Source organism: Echinops telfairi, unplaced genomic scaffold (genome assembly GCF_000313985.2).
Source record: "Echinops telfairi isolate 266 unplaced genomic scaffold, ASM31398v2 ScPeMD7_18;HRSCAF=68, whole genome shotgun sequence".
NCBI lineage: Eukaryota > Metazoa > Chordata > Mammalia > Afrosoricida > Tenrecidae > Echinops > Echinops telfairi.
Window position 1 is genome coordinate 76112382 of NW_022103915.1, and position 15502 is coordinate 76127883.

Sequence of the window (15502 nt, forward strand, 5' to 3'; positions counted from 1 at the left end):
GGGCACCATCCGTTTTCTCCACCACATTTGCTTGTGCACCCGTTTTGTCTCCAGTGAGCGTGTCAGGAAGGTGAGCATCACAGGATGCCAGGTTAATAGAACAAAGTGTTCTTGTGTTGAGGGTGTACTTGAGTAAAGGCCCCAATATCTGTCTCCTATCTTAATATTTAACATATAAATATATGTACATAGCTCTGTGTTCTTATTGTCATATATAAATATATTTCCATAGATACGTGTCTATATTTATACTTCTATAAATGCCCTTTGCCTCCTTGTTCTTTCCTTTATTTCCTTTTACTTTCCTCTTGTCCCACTAGTATGGTCGACCTTCATTCAGCTTTCAGTAATTTCTCTAGGCGACATTGCACTGGATCAAACCTCAGCAGGCATTCTATGTCCTCTCCACCATTGATTTTAGATCACTTGTTCACTTGTCCCTGGGTTTTCAACAGAGCCTTCTGAACTGACTTTCTGCCTTGAATGTAACTGGTCTAGTAAATCCGCTCAGAAGCCACTGTATGTGTTGGTCTTTTCTCTCTGCAGCATGTTATTAGTAAAGCCAAGACAAGTCCCGGGTTGCAATTCATTCCATAAAATTGCCTTCACTAACTTTGATCTTGCTTAAAAGATCAAAGTTGGGCTAGCTGACCGTGTAACACTTTTCACAACCATGAAACTGAAGGCTGTCAGAGGCTGAGGCACTCGAAATGGAAAGTGCTGAACTATGTGAAATTCCAACTTCAGTAGCTATTGCATTAGTGGTAAGTCTGTAAACTTCTTCCATCAGTTTTTGGGCTCAGCCACAATTTCCTCATTCATAGAGGTTGACAATCTTTCCTCTTTTGACGAATCTTTGAAGTTTTCCACACTGCCCTTACAATGTTTGATCTATCTAAAAGGTATTGTGTTAGACCAGGTTGACTAGAGAAATAAATCCAGAGACACTCATATGTATAAGAAAGAGCTTTATATCAAAGAGTAATTGATATTAAGAAAACATCCCAGCCCAGTCCAGATCAATTCCCTAAGTCCAATATTACCCCATAAGTCCAATATTTGTTCATAAATCTTTCCTCAGCCTCATACAGCACATGCAATAATGCAAAATGCAGGAAGATCAGAGGCCAGTGGGTGCAAAGTCTTATGGATCCAGTGGTGATGGAAGCATCTCCAGGGTTCTTGCGGGTCTCAGCGTGACTCCACGGGGCTGGTCAGCAGGATGGTGAAAATGGAGAGTGAGGGTGTGTGTGGCTCGCCTCCAGGAGAAAAGAGGAAGAGGCCGGCCTCAGAGGGCCATTTATCTTGGTGGCCCTCCAATCAAACTGCCACCTGATCAACAGGCTGAACTCCATCCCCTCACTTTTAATACCCTCAAGTGACATGAGATTATGTAACCACCACAAGTGTTATTTCATGTGGAGCAACATTCTCATAAACTCGTTGCAAAGCTTCAGTGACTTTGAAAGAGGTCCACTTGAGGTTTGTTGAAATTTTCCTAATACCTTGACCTCAAAATAATTTTTCCATGGTAAAAAAGAGTAGCCTTGTTTGTTTGAAGGCACCCTAATGATACTAAGAGAATATTACTGAGAGAGGCTGCCTGCAATCATCCACTGATTAGAGATATGCTTACATTGGTAATGTGTAGAAGCAACCTGGGCACGTGTGACCTGGAACCTTAGTAGCGGTGGTTTTTGATGTACACTTATCTGTGGAGCCCCGTGGCACAGTGGCTAAGTACTTGGCTGCTCACCTACAGGTCCGCACTTGGAACTCCCCAGTCATTCTCTGGGAGAAAGGCGTGGTGGTCTGTTGGCATGAAGATCATATGCTTGGACATGTGACAGGGCAGTTCTGTATTGTCCTGTAGTACCATTAGGGGTTGGACTTGTGTTGGTGGCAAGATTGTGCCGTGTGGATGTGTGGTGTGTATGTATAGGAGTGTGAAAAAAGATTTCATGATAAATTGGAATTGAAAGATAATGGAGATTTCCCATGAACTTTTTGAAGCCCCATTATATATGTGGAGGACCAGGAAGCAGGGAGGGGCATGGTTTGATTTGAGAAATTAGACCACACTGTTGTGGGGATTTGAAAGTCCAAAATCAAGTAACTGACTGAAACCTCCAGCAGTGTAGAATCAAATTGGTAGCCCAGGCAGCATGTTGGAAATGTGGGTGGCAGAATGTCAGCTCACCGATTGAGTCCTGATGGTGTAGCTGGTTATGCATTGGGCTAGTACCTGCAAAGGCAGCAATTCGAAACCATTGGCCAGTTTTTGGGAGAGAGGTGAGGCTTCTCTGCAACGATCAGTCAAGAATCAGCCCCAGAACCCGCAGGGCAGTTCTATCCTGACCTACAGGGCCACGGTGGGTCACAATTTCACACTGGCAGTGAGTTTGGCTTTTTGGTTTGTTCTGTGGACAGTGGGAAGGCAGAATCTTTCCCCCTTAGGAAGCATCAGTTTTTGTCTCTAAGGCCATCAACTGCTTTGATGAGGCCATGTTCTATATGATTTCTTTAAGTGTTAGTGTGAGGTGCCATTGATTCAAATCCAACTTATAGTGGCCCTGGGTAACAGAGTGAACTGTTTCACAGGGCCGTTTCCTTGGCTGTAACGTTTATGGAAGCTGAGCACCAGGTCTTTCTCCTGTGGAGCTGCTGGGTGGGCTTGAACTGACAACTTTTTGGTTAGCAAACAGACATTTAGCCAGTGAGCCACCAAGTCACTGTGCTGCCAATTAACAACAGTGCTACTAATGTTTGGTCAAACAACTGGATACTAGAACCTGGCCAAGTTGACACAAAATTAATCATCACAATTATATTTTTTAAAATAAGGGAACTTGCACATGGGAGCAAATGAAGGGGGAGGAAGAGAGAGTGGAGCACATCCTGGTCCACCAAGCCTTGAGGTCTGTATCCTCGTTCTGAGCAGCCAATGCGCAGAGAGGACCATATGGCCGGCCCCACTATAAGACAAGACATCCCTCACTGACCCACAGTCCTACAAGGGACAACACTAGAGACACAGTGTTGAAATTGCACACAATCTGACCCCACCACACCGAGGCAAAACACTAAGGGCATGCAACGGAACAGCAAGGTGAGCAGAGCAAGGAAGTCACCAGGGAATACCAAAAATAGACTTTGGGGCCAGGGTGTGGCACCTCATCAGATTTGACTTGAAGGTACTCCTAAGGGTCAACAAACAGACCTTGAACTATTTACAGGCTTTTCTTTTGTCGCTTTGTTTTGCTCTGTCTTGTTTTTTGTGTGCATGTTATTATCTCTGCAGGTCTATCTAGATAAGATAGGCTGGATAAACAATCTGGAGGAGAAAACAACAGGACCGATGGTTCCGGGGGGACATGGGAAAAGGGGAGGTGGGGGAAAGGAAGTGGTGTTAACCAACCCAGGGACAAGGGAACAAGGGATCCAAAATCGGTGGCAAGGAGGGTGTAAGAGGCCTGGTAGGGATTGATCAAGGGCAATATAACTGAGAGGAATTACTGAAACCTAAATGAAGGCTGAACATGATAGTGGGACAAGAGGAAAGTAAAAGGAAATAGAGGAAAGAACTAGGAGGCAAAGGCATTTATAGAGGTCTAAATACAGGCATGTACATATGTGAATATATTTATCTATGATGATGGGGAAATAGATCTATGTGAACTTATTTATAGGTTTAGTATTAAGGTAGCAGATGGACATTGGACCTCCACTCAATACTCCCTCAATGCAAGAACACTCTGTTTTGTTAAATTGCCATTTCATGATGCTCCCCTTCCCGACAAGATCGCTAAAGACAAATGTGTGCATAAGCAAAGATGGTGAAGAAAGTTGATGGTGCCTGGCTGTGTTAGTCTGGGTAGACTAGAGAAACAAACCCATGGACACACATATGTTTATAAGAAAGACATTTATATACTAGAGCAATTGAATTTGAGAAAACATCCCAGCCCAGTCTAGATCAAGTCCATAAGTCTGATATTAGCCCATATGTCCAATACCAATCTATAAGGTCCTCTTCAGATTCATGAAATTTAGAAGATTATAGGTCAATGGGTAGAAGGTCTTTGGATTCAGTGGCGTTGGGAGCATCTCAGCACTAGCAGGGGTCTCTGGATGGCTTCTCCAGCACCCAGGGCTCTATCAGGGTGGGTCCATGTATCTTGTTAGCTATGTCTTCCAGAGTGTGAGCAGAGTCTCCCACCTCCAAGGAGGAAATACTGGAATTCCCAGAATCCTTGGGAAGGCTATGCCCACACAGAAGTCTCATTGGCTATGACCTGATTGACAGGCTAGACTCCACCCCTACATGCTTAATCCTTAAATTGATAGTTATATAAGTACTACACCAGCTATCAAAAGATATAGCATCTGGGGTCTTAAAGGCTTGAAGGTAAACAAGTGGCCATCTAGCTCGGAAGCAAAGCCCACATGGAGGAAGCACGCCAGCCTGTGTGATCATGAGGTGTTGAAGGGATTAGGTCATCAAAGGCATCAAAGAACAAAAAACCATATCATTGTGAATGAGGGGGAGTGTGGAGTGGAGCCCCAAAGCCTGTCTGTAGGCAACTGGACATCCCCTTACAGAAGGGTCACGGGGAGGAGACGAGCCAGTCGGGGCAGTATAGCAACGATGAAACATACCACTTTCCTCTAGTTCTTAAATGCTTCCTCCCCCCAACTATCATGATCCCAATTCTACCTTGCAAGTCTGGCTAGACCAGAGGATCTACACTGGTATAGATAGGAACTGGAAACACAGGAAATCCAGGACAGATGATCCCTTCAGGACCAGTGGTGAGAGTGGTGATACTGGGAGGGTAGAGGCAAGGTGGGGTGGAAAGGGGGAACCGATTACAGGGATCTACATGTAACCTCCTCCCTGGGTGGATGGACAACAGAAAAGTGGGGGAAGGGAGATGTCATACAGTGTGAGATATGACAAAATAATTGATAAATTATCAAGGGTTCATGAGGGAGGGGGGAGTAGGGAGGGAGGGGGAAAAGATGAGGAGCTGATACCAAGGGCTCCAAGTGGAGAGCAAATGTTTTGAGAATGATGGGGGCAATGGATATTCAAATGTGCTTGACCCACAATGGATACATGTTTGGATTGTGATAAGAGTTGTATGAGCCCCTAATAAAATGATTAAAAACAAATAATAAGGGAACTAAATAAAACCATTGAAAACACCAAAATCTAATGGGAACGTTATCAACAATATGATTAATGTAATTAATATTGATAAATTGTAGACTTGAAGAAATAGCGAACGGGTAAATGAAATACCCATTATAAAGATACGCATTCCTTGGAGATAATACGGGTCCCATTCTAGACCACCACCATGAGGGGAATATGGCAACAATGTAATTCACACAATCTCTGGGTTTTTCCAATGCACATAAAAGTTTGGTTCACACTTTAAGTGTGCAATAGCATGGTAAAGAAAGCCCGACTTGCGAGACTAATGAGAACGTAACACAGACATGCTGGGAGCACATTCTGTTGGCAAAATGGCCCTGGTAGACTTGCTTGGTGGAGGGTTGCCCCAACCCTCAGTGTGTAAAAAAGCACGCAGAATGCAGGAAAGCGAAGCACGGTGGAATGAGAGACCCCGTGCACATCCGTGTCTTAGCTGTAGCAGAAATGCCACCAGTGGACACGTTCTCATGAGTTAGGAGATTGGAAATCCAAATTCAAGGAGCCAGCTTTGAGAGAAGGCTCTCTCTCTGTTGGCTCTAAAGAAGGCAGGTCCTGGACCTCTCTGAGCATCTGCTCCTGGAGGTCTTCCCCTAGCTTCCCTCTGTGGAGATGTGATTTATTTTAGATCACAAAGCGACTGACTCTGCCAAGAAAATGATTAAAATAATCAAAAATAAAGAGACGGACTCAAGATGCAACCTAGTCTTGTAGATTATGTCCTGCTTCATTCGTATAACAACGACAACTCATTCCCACATGGAATCTCCCCCCATCCAATGGAATTTTAACCATAGACTTAAAGGTCAGGATTTACAGCACATTTGTGGGTGGATCAGTTCAATCTGTAACATTATAATAACTAAAAATTATTTAACACCAAAATCTCTTATAAACCTCATTTTCCTAAAAGGATAAACAACAAAACAAAAACAACAACCCTTTTAACCTAACGGTTAGAAGGTCCTAATATTAGGATGAAGGACAGTTTATCGTGCATGCAGCGTTTCTGACATGACTGGAGTATTTATTTTTTCAAACCACATAAAGGAGCCCTGGTGACATAGTGATTAATAGCTCCGCTGCTCGATTGTACCAGTCACCCTGCGGGAGAAACGTGGCACTCTGCTTCCAGAAAGATTTCAGCCTTGGCAGCCCGCAGGGCATGAGGAGGGGTCTCTGGGAGTCAGAATTGAGGAGATGGCAGTAAATCCGGTATTACTGTTTTCAAAACAAACTTTCGTTTATACATAAATCTTAGAGGACCAAAGAAGAGGCTCCAGGAAGTTTAGTAGACCCTGTAAACATAATAATGGAGGCCAATGAAAATTAACCAAATGGTAGAGGGTGCGAGGTGGGGTGGGGTGGGGTGGGTGTGGGGAACAGTCTTCTTTGTGAGAGTAGCACTCTGTTGAGGGAGGAGTGAGACTGTAATAGCAATAGTGTGTTCTATAAAATTGTTGGCAATTATCACATGTGATCCTTTGGCTATTTATTCCTTGACATTTCAAGGTACATTCAATTTGCAATAATAATCCTACAGTCTGATAACTCCTAGGCCCAGTTATCCTTGTTCTTTTTTTTTTTCAGGAACAGAATTAGAATGGATCATTTTAACAAAGTTTTAATGTATGCAGAGGTACAGGGTTATCAGTGAACTGGTATAAAAGTCTTGGTGCAGCCAGCTCCACCATTTCTCACAGGGATCCGTCATGCTCACTACGTCTTCACATTCTGCAGTCCGTGTGTCCAAACTGACGTCTGCGGTCTTCCCGCGCACGGGGCCACTGAGAAGAGTCATCTTTTCGATCACACGGTCTTCTTCAAAGAGGTCCTGAAGCATGGTCTCCAACCGTTTGCTATAAACATGCATTTTTATTTCTTAGAAGTCTTCCGTCCTGCACCTTTCCTTATTTTCGGGGTTGACTGGAGTTCTAGTGCCGCAGTTGTTACTGTGTCGGCATCCATGGCGGTGGGAGGATTTTCGAGCCATTCCAACACCACCACCCCTGGTTCCTGTAGCACAGTAATATTCTTGAACACTTTCAGAGCAGGCTTTTCTTGACTCTCTCTTTCTTTTACATCACCGGTCAATTTCTGTAGCTGGTAAGACAGCACATTAAAAGGGCCAGTCCAGGGCATGGCTTGGACTTGTTTTACCGTGCTCATGGTCAAGTCAGTATAATTGGAGGGATCACAGGAAGAAAGTATGTGATAATGAAAGTTTCTTTTAACAAGAATTCCTGAAACTCAGCTTTGTTCTGCCTTCTTATCTGCTAGCTAGTTTTTCTCCTCTGAAGTTCAGGGTCACTGCTTCCGTATTCCAAGGGTTATGAACCGCTGTCTGACCTTCATCATTACCTTCAGATTCTCGAATCAGAGCTGCCTTCCATCTGGCCATCTCGCTCTCTTCCCCATGGACTAAAATTACATGAGGAGGTTTCAAAACACAGATACATTCACTGGTTTGCTGATAATCGTGTGAGCAGAGAGAGAAATGTCATCAACAGACATCGTCAGTGGTAACTTCTGTCCAGACACGGTAGTGATTTCTTCAGGTTCAGACAGGATATGCTTGGCAAGTGTCCCTTGTACACAGTAGCCTGCTATAATGACACCGTTCCTCTTATCAGCACAACAGCTTTCAAACAGCTCTCTGGCCAGGCCACTCTGCATCATACCTGGGGAAGCCATGGCCATGCTGGGGCCAAGGTCATAAAAATAATCCGTACTCTTGAGATTGCTAATGTGCTTGACCACAAAAGGATTGTTGATGTTGATTTGTTTTTGGATTTCATCATCCATGGCATTTACATGTGTCTGGTACACTGCCATACATTTCTTGGCCAAAGATGAGGTATAGTGTATTGGAATATCATGCAGTTCTGGGTGATTCTGCCAGTATTCATCTAAAATCAAGAGGAGCTCCCGAGCCCTTCCAAGAGCACAGATAGGAATGAGGCCTCTGCTCCCTCTATTTACAATATCATGGACAGTGTTACAGAATATTGCTTCTCACTCTTCACATTTCTCATGAATATGGGTCCCATAAGTAGATTCAATGATAAGAATATCAGGATTTATATTAGGAATTTCAGCTGCCATTAAGTGTCTATTTTCTTGTCTTGAGAAATCACCTGTGTACGAAAACTTGACGCCTTCAATCTCAATCATGAACATGGCGGCTCCTAGGACGTGGCCTTACCTGCATGGTAACACGAGAACTTGGTTCCTGCAACTTCCTTAACTTCATGAATGTTGATCGTCTCAATTTTGCCCATGCTCTCCTCCAAATCCGTCTGAATATACAGCATGTCGTCCGCTGAGATATTACTAACTTTGACATAATCCGAAAGAAGCCATCTGTAAATAGCTATTGTTGCATGAGTCATAAATGTCCTTCCTTTGAAACTTGTCTTCTGCAGAAATCAGGGCAAAGCTTCACAGCGATCCAAGTGGGAATGACTAATTCAGAGGAGGTCAGTCTCAGCTGGGTCTGTTCAATCAGTAGAAGGCAGAGCATCCTTTCCTTCTAGGCGGGGGTGGATCCCGCAGTCCAGCATCGTTTTTCTTCCTTTGAATTCCAGAATAATACATGATCTCCCCAGTTCTTGCCCAGCTCCAAAGGGCAGGATCAGCAGCTGGTCACTGTCCTCACCAGGAATAGCAGACATCTCGAAAGTCTGAGGAGCAGGTCGCCGGAATCGGTACCGTAGCCACCAGTCAGCCAAAGAAAGACCTTCAGCCACCGAGCACACAACGGCCCTGTCCTTGTTCTGATATAGCCTCCAAACTAAACAAAACGTGTCAGCACAAGTTGATTCCAACTCACAGTGACCACATGTGTCCGATGGCAACTGTTCTGCAGGGTTTTCTTTGCTGTGATCTTTGTGGAAGCAACTTGCCAGACCTTTCTGCTTCAGCCCCGCTGGGTATATTCAGACCACCAGTGTTTAGATCAGCAGTTAATCCACAAGCCACTTGCACTACCTGAAAGCCCCCAGTGCCAGGACGCTGATTCCAAATCATAGTGACCTTGCGATCCAGAGTAGAACCGCCTCATAGGGCTTCCAAGGTTGTGATCTTTATGGAAACAAGAGGCCACTTGTTTCTCTTGCACAGTGACTGGAGAGTCCAAACTGTCCACCTTTGGGTTAGCACCTGAGCACTTAGCCACTACTCCACCAGGTCAACTTTTGCACTGCATGGAAACCCTAAATTCACAAGATAGCTCTGGAAATTCACTGATTTCCTGCTGTCTTCTTTTTACCTCTGCCTGCCCGCCACAATGAAAGTGGAGTGTCTGAGAGACAGTTTACCTTGATCACAGAAGCTAACAGCCTGGGTCTGACTAGTAGCTAGGTCTGATTCCAGAAACAAAGGAGTAAGGCACTATATTGTGGTCCACTGCAGCACTGGCTCAAATGAGATATGATTTATTATGCAAAATCCTTTTTTTTCTCGTTTAAGAAAGAAAGAATAAGGGACTAATTATGCAGGCTAAACGACAAAAAAATGTATTATGCATTAAAATCTGTTTTGATTTTTAAAATAAATAGCTCTTAGGAAGACACTGAGATGAACAGATTTTAGTGCCAAAAATATCAGAATTTCCCTCCTACTCACCACAAAATATTATCATTTATCAGTAGCATATGTTTCTGTTAGTTTTGCTATTATAAATGTTAGTCATTTTATCACTAACCGCTTTCTTCATTCTGAAAATACTGTCTTTGGTCAAATTTCTTCATTTGTTTGACTTACAAAAAGCAGTTATTTCTGGATTCTGGGAAGAAGCTTCACAGGTCAAAATAACACTGTGATGATGCTAATGGAACTACTAAGATGACAAGCATTTTCCCGGGATGTACTGATTTCTAAGGAAAACCCAGCAACTACACTTAAAAAACATGTTTTTGAAGACACTACTTTTTTTTCCCTTTTCTTTTAAAATATGAAATATATACAGAAAAGTAGATAGAACATGTATATACAGTTTGATGAATAACCATGACAACTTCCCAAGTAACCAGATAACGAAATTGAACACTGCTAGCACCAAAAAAGTCTCTGTGTCTGTCCCCTATGACCTTCTCTCCCTATTGATGCATTTCTAGGAGTTACTGGTAGCTGGTATGGGAAAGTGCTCAGTGACTGGTTTACAGAATGATGGTTCAAGGTCTCCTGGGGGCTCCTCAGAAGAACAGCCCAATGATCAGTTTCTGAAAGACCAGCCATTGGAAACCCCGTGGAGCATAATTGCGCATTAATGCCACAGTGGCTTCTTGAATTGGAACGGACTCAATGACAACTGGATTCATACATTTCTTAGTAATCGTGTTTCCTTTTTCCTGCTTCTGAATTTACATTTGTTTTTAATATTTTCTTTGATTCTCAGAAGTTTGGGGACAGGTTAAACTTTCTGAATCACCTCTTGGTTTTGGAAAATTCTCAGCCGTTTTTTCTTCAAATGTTGCTTTGGCCTATTCCGTTTCACCTCATTTTGTGCTGTGATTTTACTTATATTAGACATTTATACTGTTTTCTGATATATTCCTATGATATTTTCCTTATTTTCCATTCTGAATTTTTTTGCTATCATCCAGCTAACTGCTTTTCAGTTATCTAATTTGCTAGTGAATCTATCTATTGAATTCTTAATTTTAGGTATGATTACTATTTTTTTTTAGTTATTGAATTTCTGTTGTCTAATCTTTTGCTGAAATCCTCCATCTTGTCATCTAATTCATTGATCATGTTAGTTGCAGTAATTAAAAATGTTATTTTTGAGCACTCCAATATCTGGATTTCTTATTGGCTGTGTCTATTTTTGCCCCCTCCTTATTTTTTCTCTCTAGGCTTTTGGTAATTACCTTTTAATATATTATATAAAATGTAAAAATTATACTACATGCTTTTATATCTTTCATGATTCATTCACATTTTTGCTTATAGTTTTAATTAATTTATATAGTATTGAATTATATTCTTCTTCTGTAATTTACTTATCTGTGTTAATTCATTCTTGTAGCAGTATCTTGGTACACATTTCTGAGTGAATACTCAAGGGCAATTTTGGGACCACTGGAGATAACATGCTCTAATTTTACCAGGATTTGTACCAATTTACATTTATATTGATCCATATTTCCGAATATAATTTGATTCCTTTGTGAATAATTTGTGTCAATCTTGTCCGGCAAACTCAGCTCTTCTGTCAGTTTTTTGCAGTGTGATGCTTGAAGCTATATCACCAGTATTTCAGATGCCATCAGGGTCACTCATGGTGAACAGGGATTCAGCAGAGCTTTCAGACTAAGAACAGGCTAGAAAAGAGCAAGAAGTGGCCCACATCTGAAAAATAAGCAATGGAAAACCATATGACTAGCAGTGGAACAAAGCTGACATCGTGCTGAAAGATCAGCTCAGCTCCTCGGTTGGAAGGCACTGAAACATACAATTGGATAGGAACTGCGTCCTTACATAGAGTTGGCTTTAATGATGTGGATGGAGCTAAGCTTTTAGGACCTCTGTTTACTGATGACACATGACTCAAAATGAGAAGAAATAGCTTGCAAACATCTGTTAAGAATAAGAACATTTTTAGGCTTCAGTGAGCTGAAATGGACTGACATTAGCCATTTTACATCAGACATTCATATGTTTCGTTATGCTGGGGAGGATAAATTCAAGAGGAATGACATTGCACTAACCACCAAAAAGGACATTTCAAGATTTATCTTGCAGTACACTGCTATCTGCAATAGGATGATATTTCTATGCCTACAAGGAGGACCCCTAAACACTATTTTAAACATCCAAGCCCATTGACCAAAACCAAAGTTGAGGAAACTTTAAATACTACCAATTTCTTTAGTCTGAAATAGATTAAATAGGTAATCACGATGAGACATAAAGAGGAAAGATCAGTAGTTGAAATATAACCTTGTTGATAGAAACAAAGCTGGAGATCGTGTGACAGAATTTTGCAAGTCCATGACTTCTTCATTGCAAATACCTTTTCCAGTAACACAGACAATGACTGTACATGTGGACCTTGCCAGATGGAATACACAAGGATCTAATTGGCTACATCTGTGGGAAGAGAAATGCGGCCCTAGTGGCCTGGAGCAGTGGTTCTCCACCTTCCTAATGCCCCGACCCTTTCATACCGTTGACCTCCCAACCATAACATTATTTTCGTTGCTACTTCATAACTGTCATTTTGCTACTGTTATGAATCGGGCGACCCCTGTGAAAGGGTAGCTCGACCCCCAAAGGGGTTGCGACCCACAGGTTGAGAACCGCTGGCATAGCAGCTTACACATTAAGGTGCTAACGAGGTTACTGGTTCTAACCCACCAATCCCTCTAAGGTATAACATGAGGCTGTGTGTGCTCCTGCAAAGACTTAAAAGTCTTGGAAACTTGAAGGGGCAGTTCTACCCTGCCTTACAGTCTGAGTCAGAATCGACTCCATGGGAGTAGGTTTTTTTTGGTCTGGTGAAAAAAGAAGAGGAAAAAATTCACTATCATCAGTGAAAACAAGGCCAGAGGTTGACTAACACAGACCATCGGTTGTTCGTGTGTAAGTTCATTGACGCCGAGGAAAATGGAACCAGTCTGCGCTCGTGACTACGTGACTACGTGACTACGATGGATCCAGAGTGACCTGGTGCCCAGTAGGAGGAGGCCTGCCTGTCCTGCAGCATCCTCATGGCTCTTCCTGGGCTTGAGCCCCTCGCTGCAGCCGCTGTCACCCCCTCTCTTTGACAGCCCTCCTCTTTTTCCATGCCCCTGCGTTTGACCAAACACCGTGTCCTTCTCCAGGGCCAGCCCTCTTCTGACATGTTCAAAGTATGACATGTGAGACAAAGTCTCGCCATCCTTGTCTCAAAGGAGCACGCTGTCCGTACTTCTGCCAAGACAGATAGGGTTGTCCTTTTAGCATTCCATGGTGCTTTCAATATTTTTCGCCAGCACCATGATTCAAAGGCATCGATTCTTCTTTGGTCTTCCTTATTTAATGTCCAACTTTCACATGCATATGCGGCAGATGAAAATACCATGGCTTGGGTCAGGTGCATCTTACTCCTCAAAGTAACATCCTTGCTTCTCACTACTCTAAAGAGTCGTGTGCAGCAGATTTACCCAGTGCAACCAGTCTTTTGATCTCTTGACTGCTGCTTCTATGAGCATTGACTGCAGATCCATGCAAGACAAAATCCATGACAACTTCAAACTTTTCTCCATTTATCATCGCAATTCCTATGGACTGACAGTTGTGAGGATTTTAGTCTTTTTTACATTGTCGTATTGTTTGATAAATCTTCATGATTTTCCTTTTTTACTTGAAGGTTTTTCACTTTTCTTTGAAGTTGCCATGTGATTTATTAAATTCTTCCCAAGTTTGATATAGTCTAATAAAAGTTTAAAATTGACTTAATTTTCTCTCCTCTTGGAAGTTCTGTAATTACACTGTTTATTCCATTTTTTGACTTTGTAATTACCTCATTTATAAATTCCTGTCTCTGGTTCCCTGTTTCAGCCTTGCAGGTTTATTTTGGTTTGATCATGTTTGTATCTGGGTTAACTTCTGGGTAGTGGTGTCACGTATGTTACTCTCAGATTGTTGTCTGTCATTTTTGGTTGGTCTGTCCACGTACCTTCCTACAGTGTTTCTTATAATGTTGGTTGGTTTCAGTTTTACAAAATCGTAGTCCTTTTTATCCAAAAATGTCATAACATTGCCTCTTGGTTGAACTGTTTTGCTGGGTATATACTTCTTAGTCCTTTTTTTCCTTTCAGAATTTTATATATGTCATCCTATTGACTTTTTTACTGCTTGGTTTCTGTCAAGAAATCAGACGTTAGCCTAATCAGTTCTCCTTTGTAGATAACTTTTAATTTTCCCCAAGCTACTCTCTGGATTCTTTCCTTGCTTTTGGCTTTAGAAAGCTTGCTTATAAAATGTTGTGATTTGCTTTTGATATTTCTCCTACTTGGGATTTATCGGCTCTTTGGATATTTTTCTCCTCATATTTCTTGATGTTAGGGACATTTTGTTATAGAAAATCTTCAACAATTTTCTCTGTGATCTTTTTGGCCTTTCCTGTTTTGGAGTTCTGATCTTATGTAAGGTTTTCCTCTTGATGATGTCCTACATAAATTGTGGGCCTTTAAAAAAGAATATTATTTCTGATCCATTAGCAAATTAGTACTGACAGACTTACCTTCAAGCTCGCTAATTCAGTCTTCCATAGTTGCAATTCTACTCCTTTACTGTTTCAGTACAGTAGCTATTTCTAAAATCTTGGTATTAATCTTTTAGTTTTGCCTTTATTTTCTATTTGCTCTTTTAGTGCTTTCCTAAATTCTTCTAGTTTTTCTGTTTCCTTGATTTCATCTACAACTTTTTCTGTCTTTCTCTCAAGCTTTTGAAAGTACCTAAAAATTCTCTTGAATTGTATTTTGGTCACCTTTTTGATCCATCCCATCTTGTTTCTTTGTGTGAACTGAAATTGTATGTTGCCTCCAAGATATTGTGGTGGTGTCTTATTTGCATTTAATTGGTGATGGTATGTTTTCCGTCACTCCTCACCTGTTTCCTTTTGGATGTGATGCAGAGACGGTGCATGCTCTTCTCTGTTTGCTGCTGGAGCAGACCAGCATCTCATGGATTGGGTGGTTCAGTAGGTAGTTGTCAGTGATCGTGGCTCTAGGAGGGATGCAGGAGGTATGTACGTGGCTTGGCTGTTTAGAGATACTTTCTGCCTCCCACTCCGTGGAACAAGGGGAACATACATCAAGAGAAAAAAACAAACGGCAACAAGACGAGAAAGAAAACACATGTAGGGGAAAACAAACAACAGCAAGAAAAAGAATTGAATAACTGAAAAAGAAAAAAGGAAGGAAAATAAAAACGAAGCAAGGAGAAAACACACTAAACAAATTAGGGAGGAGAGAATGGTAAAGGAAAAACCAAGGAATAAGAAGGGGAGGAAAAAGCCAGGAGAAACAGAAGTAAATAAAAGAAAGAATGAAAAGGGGAAAAAAGGGAAGTGGGGGACAAACAACGGAAGGGAATCTTGGGGTTGGGTGGAGGGTGGCAGGTCCCCTGGAGGAGAAGACTGTGGAATGCAGGGCGCCCAGGATGGTTGTCACCATCTGTCAGCCCAGAATGTTGTGTGGTGGGAAGGGAAGTGACACTTGGTCCTAGGTGGAGTGGCTGTCCGTCTAAAAGGTGTCTGAGATCAAGACCTCTGAGCCTGGAAATACTTCTTTG

At 42.1% G+C, this 15502-nt stretch overlaps 1 pseudogene; it reads right to left on the reverse strand.

Moving 5' to 3' along the window:
* Nucleotides 1–6831: 6831 nt before the first annotated feature.
* On the reverse strand, nt 6832–8892 carry LOC101646950 (annotated as a pseudogene).
* Between the last annotated feature and the right edge of the window lie 6610 nt (nt 8893–15502).